General features: G+C 39.4%; 1 pseudogene; it reads left to right on the top strand.

Annotated features, from left to right (window-relative positions):
- Positions 1-6,773: 6,773 nt before the first annotated feature.
- On the top strand, positions 6,774-7,282 carry LOC100971686 (interferon-induced transmembrane protein 3-like; annotated as a pseudogene).
- Positions 7,283-10,481: the final 3,199 nt, after the last annotated feature.

Below are 10,481 nucleotides of genomic sequence, written 5' to 3'. Positions count from 1 at the left end.
TGGTTTCTGCAGCTGGTCATGTGGTCGTAGCTGGTACTGATGACTACCTTCTTCTACTACCCTTCTGTATTCCCTTTGCCTTCAACAAGCACCTCAGTAGTTCGTGGTTTGTTCCTGGTGGAGTGACCCAAACCTTCATTCCTGAAGGGTCTGGGACATTTGTAGTCCTGCCTGGATTGTGCTGTTGTAATTTCCCATTGACCTTAGTCACTGGGCATGGTAATGCTAAGAGATGCCCTAATGAATCTCGTGTATTCCATGTATACTCTTCCTTACCTCAGTTGTGGAGTAGTAGACTAATTTATTCTTGATAGTCCAGGTCAATCACCCTGGCCAACACTGTAACAGTACAATATATTGGATGCTGATTCAGAGCATACACAGCCTTCGGAGAACTTTTCCCCAACCATGCAAAGTACTGTCACCTAGTTGGCATTGTAATTGTGACTTCAAAAGGCCATTCCACAGTTCTATCAATCCAGCTGCTTCAGGGTGATGGGGAATGTGGTGAGCCCACTGCTTTAGCCATAAAGTGAATGCCTTGGTCAGAGGCAATGCTGTGTGGAATACCATGACAGTGGATAAGGAATTCATGAGTCCACAGATGGTAGTCTTGGCAGAAGTATTGCGTGCAGGATAGGCAAACCCATATCTGGAGTAAATTCTGTTCCAGTGAGGATAGACCTCTGCCCTTTCCATGATGGAGGAGGTTCAATATAATCAACCTGCCACAAGGTAGCTGGCTGATCATCCCAAGGAATGGTGCCATATTGAGGGCTCAGTGTTGGTCTCTGCTGCTGGCAAATTGGACTATGGCCACTTTGCTCATGAGCCCATTGAGTGATGACAGGGGTGGGTGGGGAAAGAGGCTGAGTCATGTCCACAAAATGAGTTATCCTATCCACTTGATTATTAAAATCCTCCTCTGCTGAGGTCACTCGTTGAGATACAAATATCTTCACAGTTTTTGACCACTCGGTGAGGTCCATCCACATACCTCTTCCCCAAATTTCTTTGTCATCAATTTTCCGATCATGCTCCTTCCAAGTCCCTGACCATCCAGCCAAACCATTGGCTATGGCCCATGAATAAGTATATAATTGCACATCTGGCCATTTCTCCTTCCATGCAAAGTGCATAACTAGGTGCACTGCATGGAGTTCTGTCCACTGGGAAGATTTCCCTTCACTGCTGCTCTTTAGGGATGTCCTGGAAAGAGGCTGTAGTGGTGCAGCTGTCCACTTTTGGGTGGTACATGCATGTTGGGCAGAACCATCTGTGAATCAGGCCCTAGTCTTTTCTTCCTCTATCAACTGATCATAGAGAACTTCCCATGAGGCCATTGGTGCTGGCAGGGGGAGAGAAGGCAGGGTGGCAAGGGTGGAGACCATGGGTATTTCAGCCACTTCCTCATGTAACATACTTGTGCCTTCAGGACATGCTGGAGCCCAATCACATATATACCACTTCCATTTGAAGATAGAATGCTGCTATGCATGATCGATGTTATGACTAGATGTGTCAGAAAGCACCCTGTTCATGATAGGCAGTTCAGGTCATATGGTGACTTGATGACCCGTAGTCAAACATTCAGTTTCCACCAAAGCCCAGTAACAGACCAAGAGCTGTCTCTCAAAATGAGAGTAGTTATCTTCAGAAGATGGCAGGGCCTAGCTCCAAAATCCTAGGGGCCTTCGTTGTGATTCACCTATGGGGGCTTGCCAAAGGCTCTAAACAACATACCTATCTGCCATTGACACCTCAAGCACCGTTGGACCTGCTGGGTCACATAGCCCAGGTGGCAGAGCAGCTTACACGGCAGCCTGGACCTGTTGCATAGCCTTCTCCTGTTCTGGACCCCACTCAAAACTGGCAGCCTTTCAGGTCACTCAATACATGGGCTGAAGTAACACACCTAAATAAGAAATGCGTTGCCTCCAAAATCCAAATAGGCCCACTAGGTACTGTGCCTCTTTTTGGTTGTAGGAGGGGCCAAATGCACTAACTTATCTTTCACCTTAGAAGGAATATCTCAACAGGCCCCACACCAGTGGACTCCTAGAAATTTTACTGAGTTAGAAGATCCCTGAATTTTATTCAGTTTTATTTCCCATCTTCTAACGCACAAATGTCTCACCAATAAGTCCGGTGTGTTTGCTACTTTTTGCTCACTGAATCCAATCAGCATAATGCCATCAATGTCATGGACTAGTGTGATATCTTCCAGAAGCTACAAGTGATCAAGGTCTCTTCGAATAAGATTATGACACAAAGAAGGGGAGTTGATATATGCCTGAGATAGGACAGTAAAGATATATTGCTGGCCTTGCCAGCTGAAGGCAAATTGCTTCTGGTGGGCCTTATGGACAGGAATGTAGAAAAAGGCACTTTTCCAAGTCAACGGCTATATACCAGGTACCAGGAGATGTGTTAATTTGCTCAAGCAATGAAACCACATTTGGTACAGCAGCTGCAATTGGAGTCACCACTTGGTTAAGCTTGTGATAATCCACTGTCATTCTCCAAGATCCACCTGTCTTCTGCACAGGCCAAATGGGAGAGTTGAACAGGGTTGTGTTGGAAATCACCGCCCCTGCGTCTTTCATGTCATTGATGGTGTCACTAATCTCCTCAATCCCTCCAGAGATGCAATATTGCAATATTGTTTTTGATTTACTATTATTCTATGTAGAGGCAGCTCTAATGGCTTCTATTTGGCCTTTCCCAGCATAATAGCCCTCACCCTAGCAGTCAGGGAGCCATTGTGGGGGTTCTGCTGACTGCTAAGTATGTTCTTGCCAATTATGCATTCTAGCACCAGGGAAATGGCCACGGGATGAGACTGGGGACCAACTGGATCCACTGTAAGTCAAACCAGAGATAAAACTCCATTAATTACCTGACCTCCATAAGGCTCTACTTTAACTGGAGAACCACAGTGATATTTTGGGTCCCCTGGAATCAATGTCAGCTCAAAGGCAGTGCCCAGTAGTCCCAGAAATGTCTGATCATTTCCCTTTCCCCAGTGCACAGTTACCCCTTTAAAAGGCCAGAGGTCTCCTTGGGGAAGGATGGGAGAAAGATTCACTTCATAAATTGTCTCTAATGTAGTAGGCTCCTTCCTCAAGGGGACCTGGCCTCCCTTTCATTCAAGGGGTTCTGGGTCTGTAAACTGGCTCATGTCTGGAAATTGAGTGAGGGGATGTGATTCTCTGTTTTTATAATTCAAATTAATCTTCTGTCCATTCGACCTAGAAGTTTTCTGCTTGTATAAATTAATCAGTAATGCAGTAGGCTTCCTACCAATCTCACTTCTAGAAATACCATGATTAATTACCCAGTGCCAGAGTTCTACATGAGTCAGACCATTCTGATTGCAGCTTTGCCTCTGCTGTCCATTACAGTAGCTATGCCCACATTGCCTTTGATGGTTGAGTGCCTCTGCCTGGACCCTGCCACCTCGGGATCCAATTATTCCCATTGTATTTAAATTTTGCAGTTGAGTGACTGTAGTTTCCACTGTTAGATCTGACATACAGAAAAGAACAATTACAGGGCTCTTCAAAGATGCAGGTGCTGTCCTCACAAATCTCCTTCACAAGGCATTGGTCAATTGTATATTTTCTGGACCCTCCCAGCTGGGATGAGTAGGTCTAAAGTGACTAATCCACTCTACCATCCCAATCTCCCTAAGCCTTTGGATCCCTTCCTCTACATTAAACCAAGGTAAATCAGGCATTTCTAGCTCACTCACAGTGTGCTATCTTGTAACCCATATTTCAGCTAACCAAGCAAATAAACTATTAGAACCTTTTTAACTTCCTCCCTAAGCTGCACCATTAAATGCAGAATGATTACTTAGTGTGCCCAAATCGATATATTCAGCCTGATCCAACTCTATGTTCCTTCCACCATTATCCCACATCCTTAATATCCATTCCCATGCCTATTCTCCAGATTCCTGCTCACAAAAATTAAAAAACTCAAGCAGTTCTTTTCGAGTGTAGTGCACCTCCTCATGGCTCACACTCTCAACCTCATCTCTAGGGGCGCTCCAAAACTTTAGTCTAGTTATAAGTCTAGAAGCAAACACGGGTTTTGGAGGTGACTGCTAAGGAGAATCAGCATTATCTTGCCTGGCAACTGCATCAGTGGAGGCCATCACTGTTGCCTCAGGCAATGCAGGGTTAATCTCCACAGACAAAGGTAGAAAGGCTGATGGCAGCATGGGTTGGTGAGGGGATGTTGACACTACTGTGGATGGGGAAGCTGTTTCTTCCAGCAAAAAAAGATTCATCAGAGTTTACAAACTCAGTGTCCCCAGCTTCATCAGGGTTCTCCCACACATACTCATTCCAAGTTGCAGGGTCCCATTCTTTTCCAATCAACGTCTTCACTGTAACAGTAGACACCTGGAGTGGCTGTGCAGGCACCTTTGTTGCAGGTCAGCCAGTCTCATGATAAGAGCTCATGTCTGGTTTTCCACAATTTCAGCTCTTTCTCTACAGGAGATAAGACTCTCGCCCTGGGCAATCTTAGCAATTTGAGGCTCAGTGTCTTCTGAAGCCGGGAGATAGAATAACTGAGTTCATCATTTTTTTCCTCACTTTTCCACTGAACTTAGAAGCAACCAACCTGCTTCATTATGTTCTTTGGTTCTCCATATATGGTCAAAGGTATTATATATAGAGTCACTAAACTCCTTGCCTCTCATGAGTGATGAATCAGGAATGTCAAATACATTTATTTTGGATAACTCTCTAAATAGTCCACACCAAAAACTATCAGTGTTCTCCCTACTATTAGAAGTACAGTCCTTAGCATTTTTGGATCAAATGATATTAAGCAGCCAACTCCAGAAACCCCCAAACCAGTGAAAGTACTCCATCCTTAATATTCTGTTCCCCTAGAATCACTTCTGGCACCAAAATCTGGATTAGTCATGGTTCCATAGGGGAACAGAACTAATGGAATATATATATATATATAAATTTGGATGGTGCTCATCTAGATTAAGGGTGGGTGTGCCTTCCCCAGCCCACTGACTCAAAAGTTAATCTCCTTTGGCAACACCCTCAGAGTCACACCCAGGATCAATACCTTCAATTCAATCAAGTTGACGCTCGATATTAACCATTGTAATGAGATAAAATTTGGCACCCGATACAGTTCACAAAGACCTTGCTGATAAAACAGATTGTGGTAAAGAAGCCAGCTAAAACTCACCAAAACCAAGATGGCAACTTCTGGTAATCCTCACTGCTCATTATATGCTAATTAATTATAATTCACTAGCATGCTGAAAGACACTCCCATCATCTCCATAACAGTTTATAGATGCCATGGCAATATCAGGAAGTTACCCTATATGGTCTAAAGCAAGGAGGGACCCTCAGTTCCTGGAACTGCACATCCCTTTTCAGGAAAACTTATGAATACTCAACCTCTTGTTTAGCATATAATCAAGAAGTAACCATAAAAATAGCCAACCAGCAGTACTTAGGGCTTCTCTGCCTACGTAGTAGCCATTCTTTATTCTTTTACTTTCTTAATAAACTTGCTTTCACTTTATGGATTTGCCTCTAATTCTTTCTTGCCCAATAGCCAAGAATCTCTCTTCTGGTCTGGATCTGGACCCCTTTCCAGTAACATATCTATACAAACGCACACACACACAAACACACACATAAATATGTACATATATATGTGTGTGTACATGTGTGTGTATATATATGTGTGTATATATATGGAGAGAGAAGGAGAGATGGATTGAGACAAAGATATTTGCAAAAACATTCATTCAGTAAAGTACTGTAGATATATATATATAAGGTGTTTAGCAAAAGTAAGTATAGTCAACCCTCTCTATCTGTGGGTTCTGCATGCATGTATTCAACCAACTATGCAATAAAATATTTAAAAATAATTAAATGACAAATAATACAATATTTAACATACAAATAAAAATACAGTATAACAAATATTTACATAACATTTACATTGTATAAGGTATTATAGGTAACCTACAGATCATTTGAAGTATACAGGAGGATATGTGTAGGTTTGATGCAAATACTACATTTTTTAATATAAGAGACTTGTTCTTCTGTAAAATTTTTTGTATTTGCAGGAGTCCTGGAACCAACCCCCGAGGATACCAGGGAAACACTGCAGTGTGTGCGTGTGTGTGTGCACGCATGTACGTCTGTGTGAGTGTGTAGTTGCTCTCTACCTTTCTTTTACCATTTGAAGATGAACTATCATTAGAGAAATTAGGCTCTGTCCAAATTATATAACACAAAATGTTTTTCTTACTTTTTACATAGATAAGATTAAAAGGTTCATGAACTGGAAAAGAAGAAAAAAAGGTGTGCACATGAGTTTAATGAGGAAAAGGCTTCTAACATTGCATGTGTTTCATGTCTTTTTTTAACATCACTGAGGGACTACCTTCTTGAGAAAACTAAATACAAATCTGGTGTTACTCTCCTGCTGGAGGCACAAACTATTTCTTTATCCTAGAAAAGGTACCTGTTCCCCTGAAAATTAATATGATTAGCCTGAAGACATAGTGAAAAATGACAACCACTTTATTATGTTACTAAGATCATCTTTTTCTGTCTATTCAGAAAAACAAAGGTTTCAATAATTCAGAATTATAATCCACTAGTGATAAAAACAAATTAATCACTATTATTGTTAAATATACAATATTAGGGCCCACTGAGAGCCATCCCAGTAACCCGACCACCGCTGGTCTTCACTGGACCACCATGAACCACACTGTCCAACCTTCTTCTCTCCTATCAGCAGCGGCCAGCCCCCCAACTATGAGATGCTCAAGGACGAGCACGAGGTGGCTGTGCTGGGGGCGGCCTACAACCCTGCTCCTCCGACGTCCACTGTGATCCACATCCGCAAAGAGACCTCTGTGCCCGACCATGTTGTCTGGTCCCTGTTCAACACTCTCTTCATGAACCCCTGCTGCCTGGGCTTCATAGCATTCGCTTACTCCGTGAAGTCTAGGCACAGGAAGATGGTTGGTGACCTGACTGGCGCCCAGGCCTATGCCTCCACCGCCAAGTGCCTGAACATCTGGGCCCTGATTTTGGGCATCCTCATGACCATTCTGCTCATCATCATCCCAGTGTTGATCTTCCAAGTCTATCAATAGATCAGGAGGCATCATTGAGGCCAGGAGCTCTGCCCATGACCTGTATCCCATGTACTCCACCTTCCATTCCTCGCCCTGCCCCAGAGCCGAGTCCTGTGTCAGCCCTTTATCCTCACACACTTTTCTACAATGGCACTCAATAAAGTGCACATGTTTCTGGTAATAAATAAATAAATAAATAAATAAATAAATAAATAAATAAAAATATACAGTATTACACACTTACCCTTATATGATGTCCACATTTCCAAAAATATTCAGTTGCATCCTCCTCTTTGCTCACTCGTGTTTAAGTTTTTCATATAGCAAATTAAAAGGGAAAGATACAGGAAAAGAGAGAAAGAGGGAGTGCGAGCAAGTGAGCTAATCAAATGAAAAACTGTTGGATAAGTTTCTGCTATCCTAGATGATGTAATAAAACCCAGAGATGAGTCACAGGGCTTAGGTTTAACCTATTTCTTTCATACGTGATATAATTATTGGTGTTTTTTTCTTTTTCTTTTTCTTTTTTCTTTTTTTTTTTTTAACCAATTTTTGCCCAGTAGCATAGACGAAAAGAGTAAAGAAAGTGGTGACTCCTGAATCTCAATAGACTACTGGCACCACTTCCCTATGAATTACTAAAAAAGAATGAGAAGAGAATCAGAGAGAAGGTATAAATTTGAAATTTTGCCCTTTATGTCATGGTGATGTGACAACTAATATCTCTGCACAAATCAGCATCTGAGACTTTAAGTAAACAGACCAATATCTTTATGGGAAGGAGAGGAAAAACATTTTTCCTGCTTAGTCAAATGACAAATAAATGTAGCTAATTTATAATTCATCCATGATACAAATTTACAGACCTTTGGCTCTGAAAAAATGTGCTTTTTACATTTCCATAGTGATAGTTAACCTCAGAACACTCTATGATGGTAATGTGATATTTTTTGAGAAATGTAACATGAAAAATACATTTTTTTGGTCAATAGTCTTCAAAGATAGTATTCTTTACCTAATAGTACTGCTTCTTTTTGCTTGTATCTTGGCCTTGGAGCATCAGAATTTATGTAAAATTGTCACGTTTCACCATTACCTTCATTTGTGCTTAAGTGCACACACACACACACATTCACGAAAGATTGTGTTAATTTTCTTGCCAAAGTAAGAATGACATCTTTGTTGAATTTTTCTTTATAAAGTTAAAATTGCATTGCAATAGATACTGTTCCTAAATGTGGCTTGCATTTTTCCAAGGGTCTTTTCTTTCAATTAAGGAAACATTGCTATAAGATGAAAATATAAGACGCCCAGCCTAAAATCATGTATTTACATTATATATGCTTTATGTATCTCCAAACTTTTTAGTTATTAAAAAATTAATGTTCTTTTACATAGCAAATGAACACCGAGATATTCATAGGAACATTATTTAGATTAGCTAAGCAAACTTCTGAAAGAAAATTGAAAACCATGTTAATGTATAATCATGGAAAATTGATTAAATGATGCAATTTGTGGCTTATTCATAAACAGGCTCATAAAGTCATTTTAAAATATATTTAAAATGTTATTATTAGAACTGTTTACACTTTATATTAAGTTAAAAATTAGGATACCAAATTATATGTGCAAAATACTCTCGGTCATGTAAAATATTGTGCATATAGACAGAAATTTGCCAAAAGTCATTTAGTTGAGGTCACTGAGTGTGGTTGTTTAGATGGATTTAATTTTTAAAATACATTTTTTCAGCATTTTGTAATGTGCATATTTTGTTCTCATAATCAACTCATTCTAAACTGCATCTTTTAAGCATATTTTAAAAAGCAATTTAACTGTACAGTTTTTACAAAATGTTACAAGTTAAATGATTAAGCACTTATAATTTTGAGAAGTTTGTACTGTAGAACCCTCTGATAATTTTGTCAAATTCAGCTCTGTATTAGCAGAAAAGGGTGAAAGTGCAAAAACTTTCATAAGGATGATTTTAATTTCTACGACATTTTATGCTATGTTCTGACATGTTGTATTTCAGTCTTCCATTTTGATGAAACACCCTGTTGTTCTTTGCTTTTTCATCTAATCTCACCAGAAAAATAAAAAATAGTATAGCCTCTTTTTTTTAAATCACACTTGATGTATATATTTGTCAGATGTAGAATTGTAAGTGCTTTAATTCTCTCCTATTAACCACTCTGAAATCCACTGCATCCAGGAATTAGGTTCAGTTAATAGCCTGCTGACACCTAAGGTAAAATTCAGTCATTGTGTATGCACGTCAAAATCTATTAAAGCAATTGAATGAAGAGCTTACACTACAAAGCTTAATTAAACACATAGATTTTCACCTAGCTTATTTTAAAAGTATGACTTTATCTAAATGATGGAAAAAGAGTTTCCATTGAAATTATCTTTTACATTATCTCCAATACATATTAGAGAATTTTCCTGTGGTCTGCAGCTATACCATTTATTATATTGATGCTTATGAAAATATTCTTTTTTTAACTATATTCACCTTACATTTGGGTTGAAATTCATGGTAATTTGAAACCTACAAATAACTGTAAATGACTCTCTTTTGCCAAGTACTCAACAACATTTTTATGAATACAGAAATGAGCTTTGATACTGAGCAAATTCAACTTGGAAAGGTAGTTTAGGTAATTTGTTTCACTGATGTCTCATGACAACCATTATGAGTACTCAGCATAATCAAGTTCCTGTTTTATAGTATAGCCATGAAAAAGTCAATAGAAAATTGAGATTAAACAAATTTTGGGGCAGTGCTTACTTTCATGTGCTAGTCTGTTAGTAAACGTTTATTTCATGAATATGCATTGTGTGCATACTACATACCATTGTAGGTGCTAGCTGAAGTAATCTAAAGTACACAATGGTTCTGCCCTCCCAGTGTTTATCATTGAATGCCAGTGACAGGCAAGAAAGTCATTCGCCAACACTGAACTAAATTTAATGACGAAGGCACTATAGGCTTTTATGTTAACACATCAGGGGAGATCTTGGCATAGACTTTATGAAAATGGAAAGGTATCCTTGAGGACATTATGTCTATTTTTAATCATACAGAATATGTAAGCTTGGCCAATAGTTACGAATGGGAGGATGGAACAATAGTCAAAAAATTTCTGTCAGAGGAAAGAGCATATATAAAGAGAGAGAAAAGCATTTTATGGGATTCAAAACAGATAGAAATGGCCAAGATGCAGAGTGAAAGGGAAATAGTAAGAATTTAGTCATCATTTAAAAATATATTTTATATTGTATAATGTTTAAGTTATATAATATTTGAAAATTTAAT

This window comes from Pan paniscus, chromosome 3 (assembly GCF_029289425.2).
Source record: "Pan paniscus chromosome 3, NHGRI_mPanPan1-v2.0_pri, whole genome shotgun sequence".
Lineage (NCBI taxonomy): Eukaryota > Metazoa > Chordata > Mammalia > Primates > Hominidae > Pan > Pan paniscus.
Note: the sequence above shows the minus strand (reverse complement) of the source record. Positions and strands in the feature narration are given on the sequence as shown.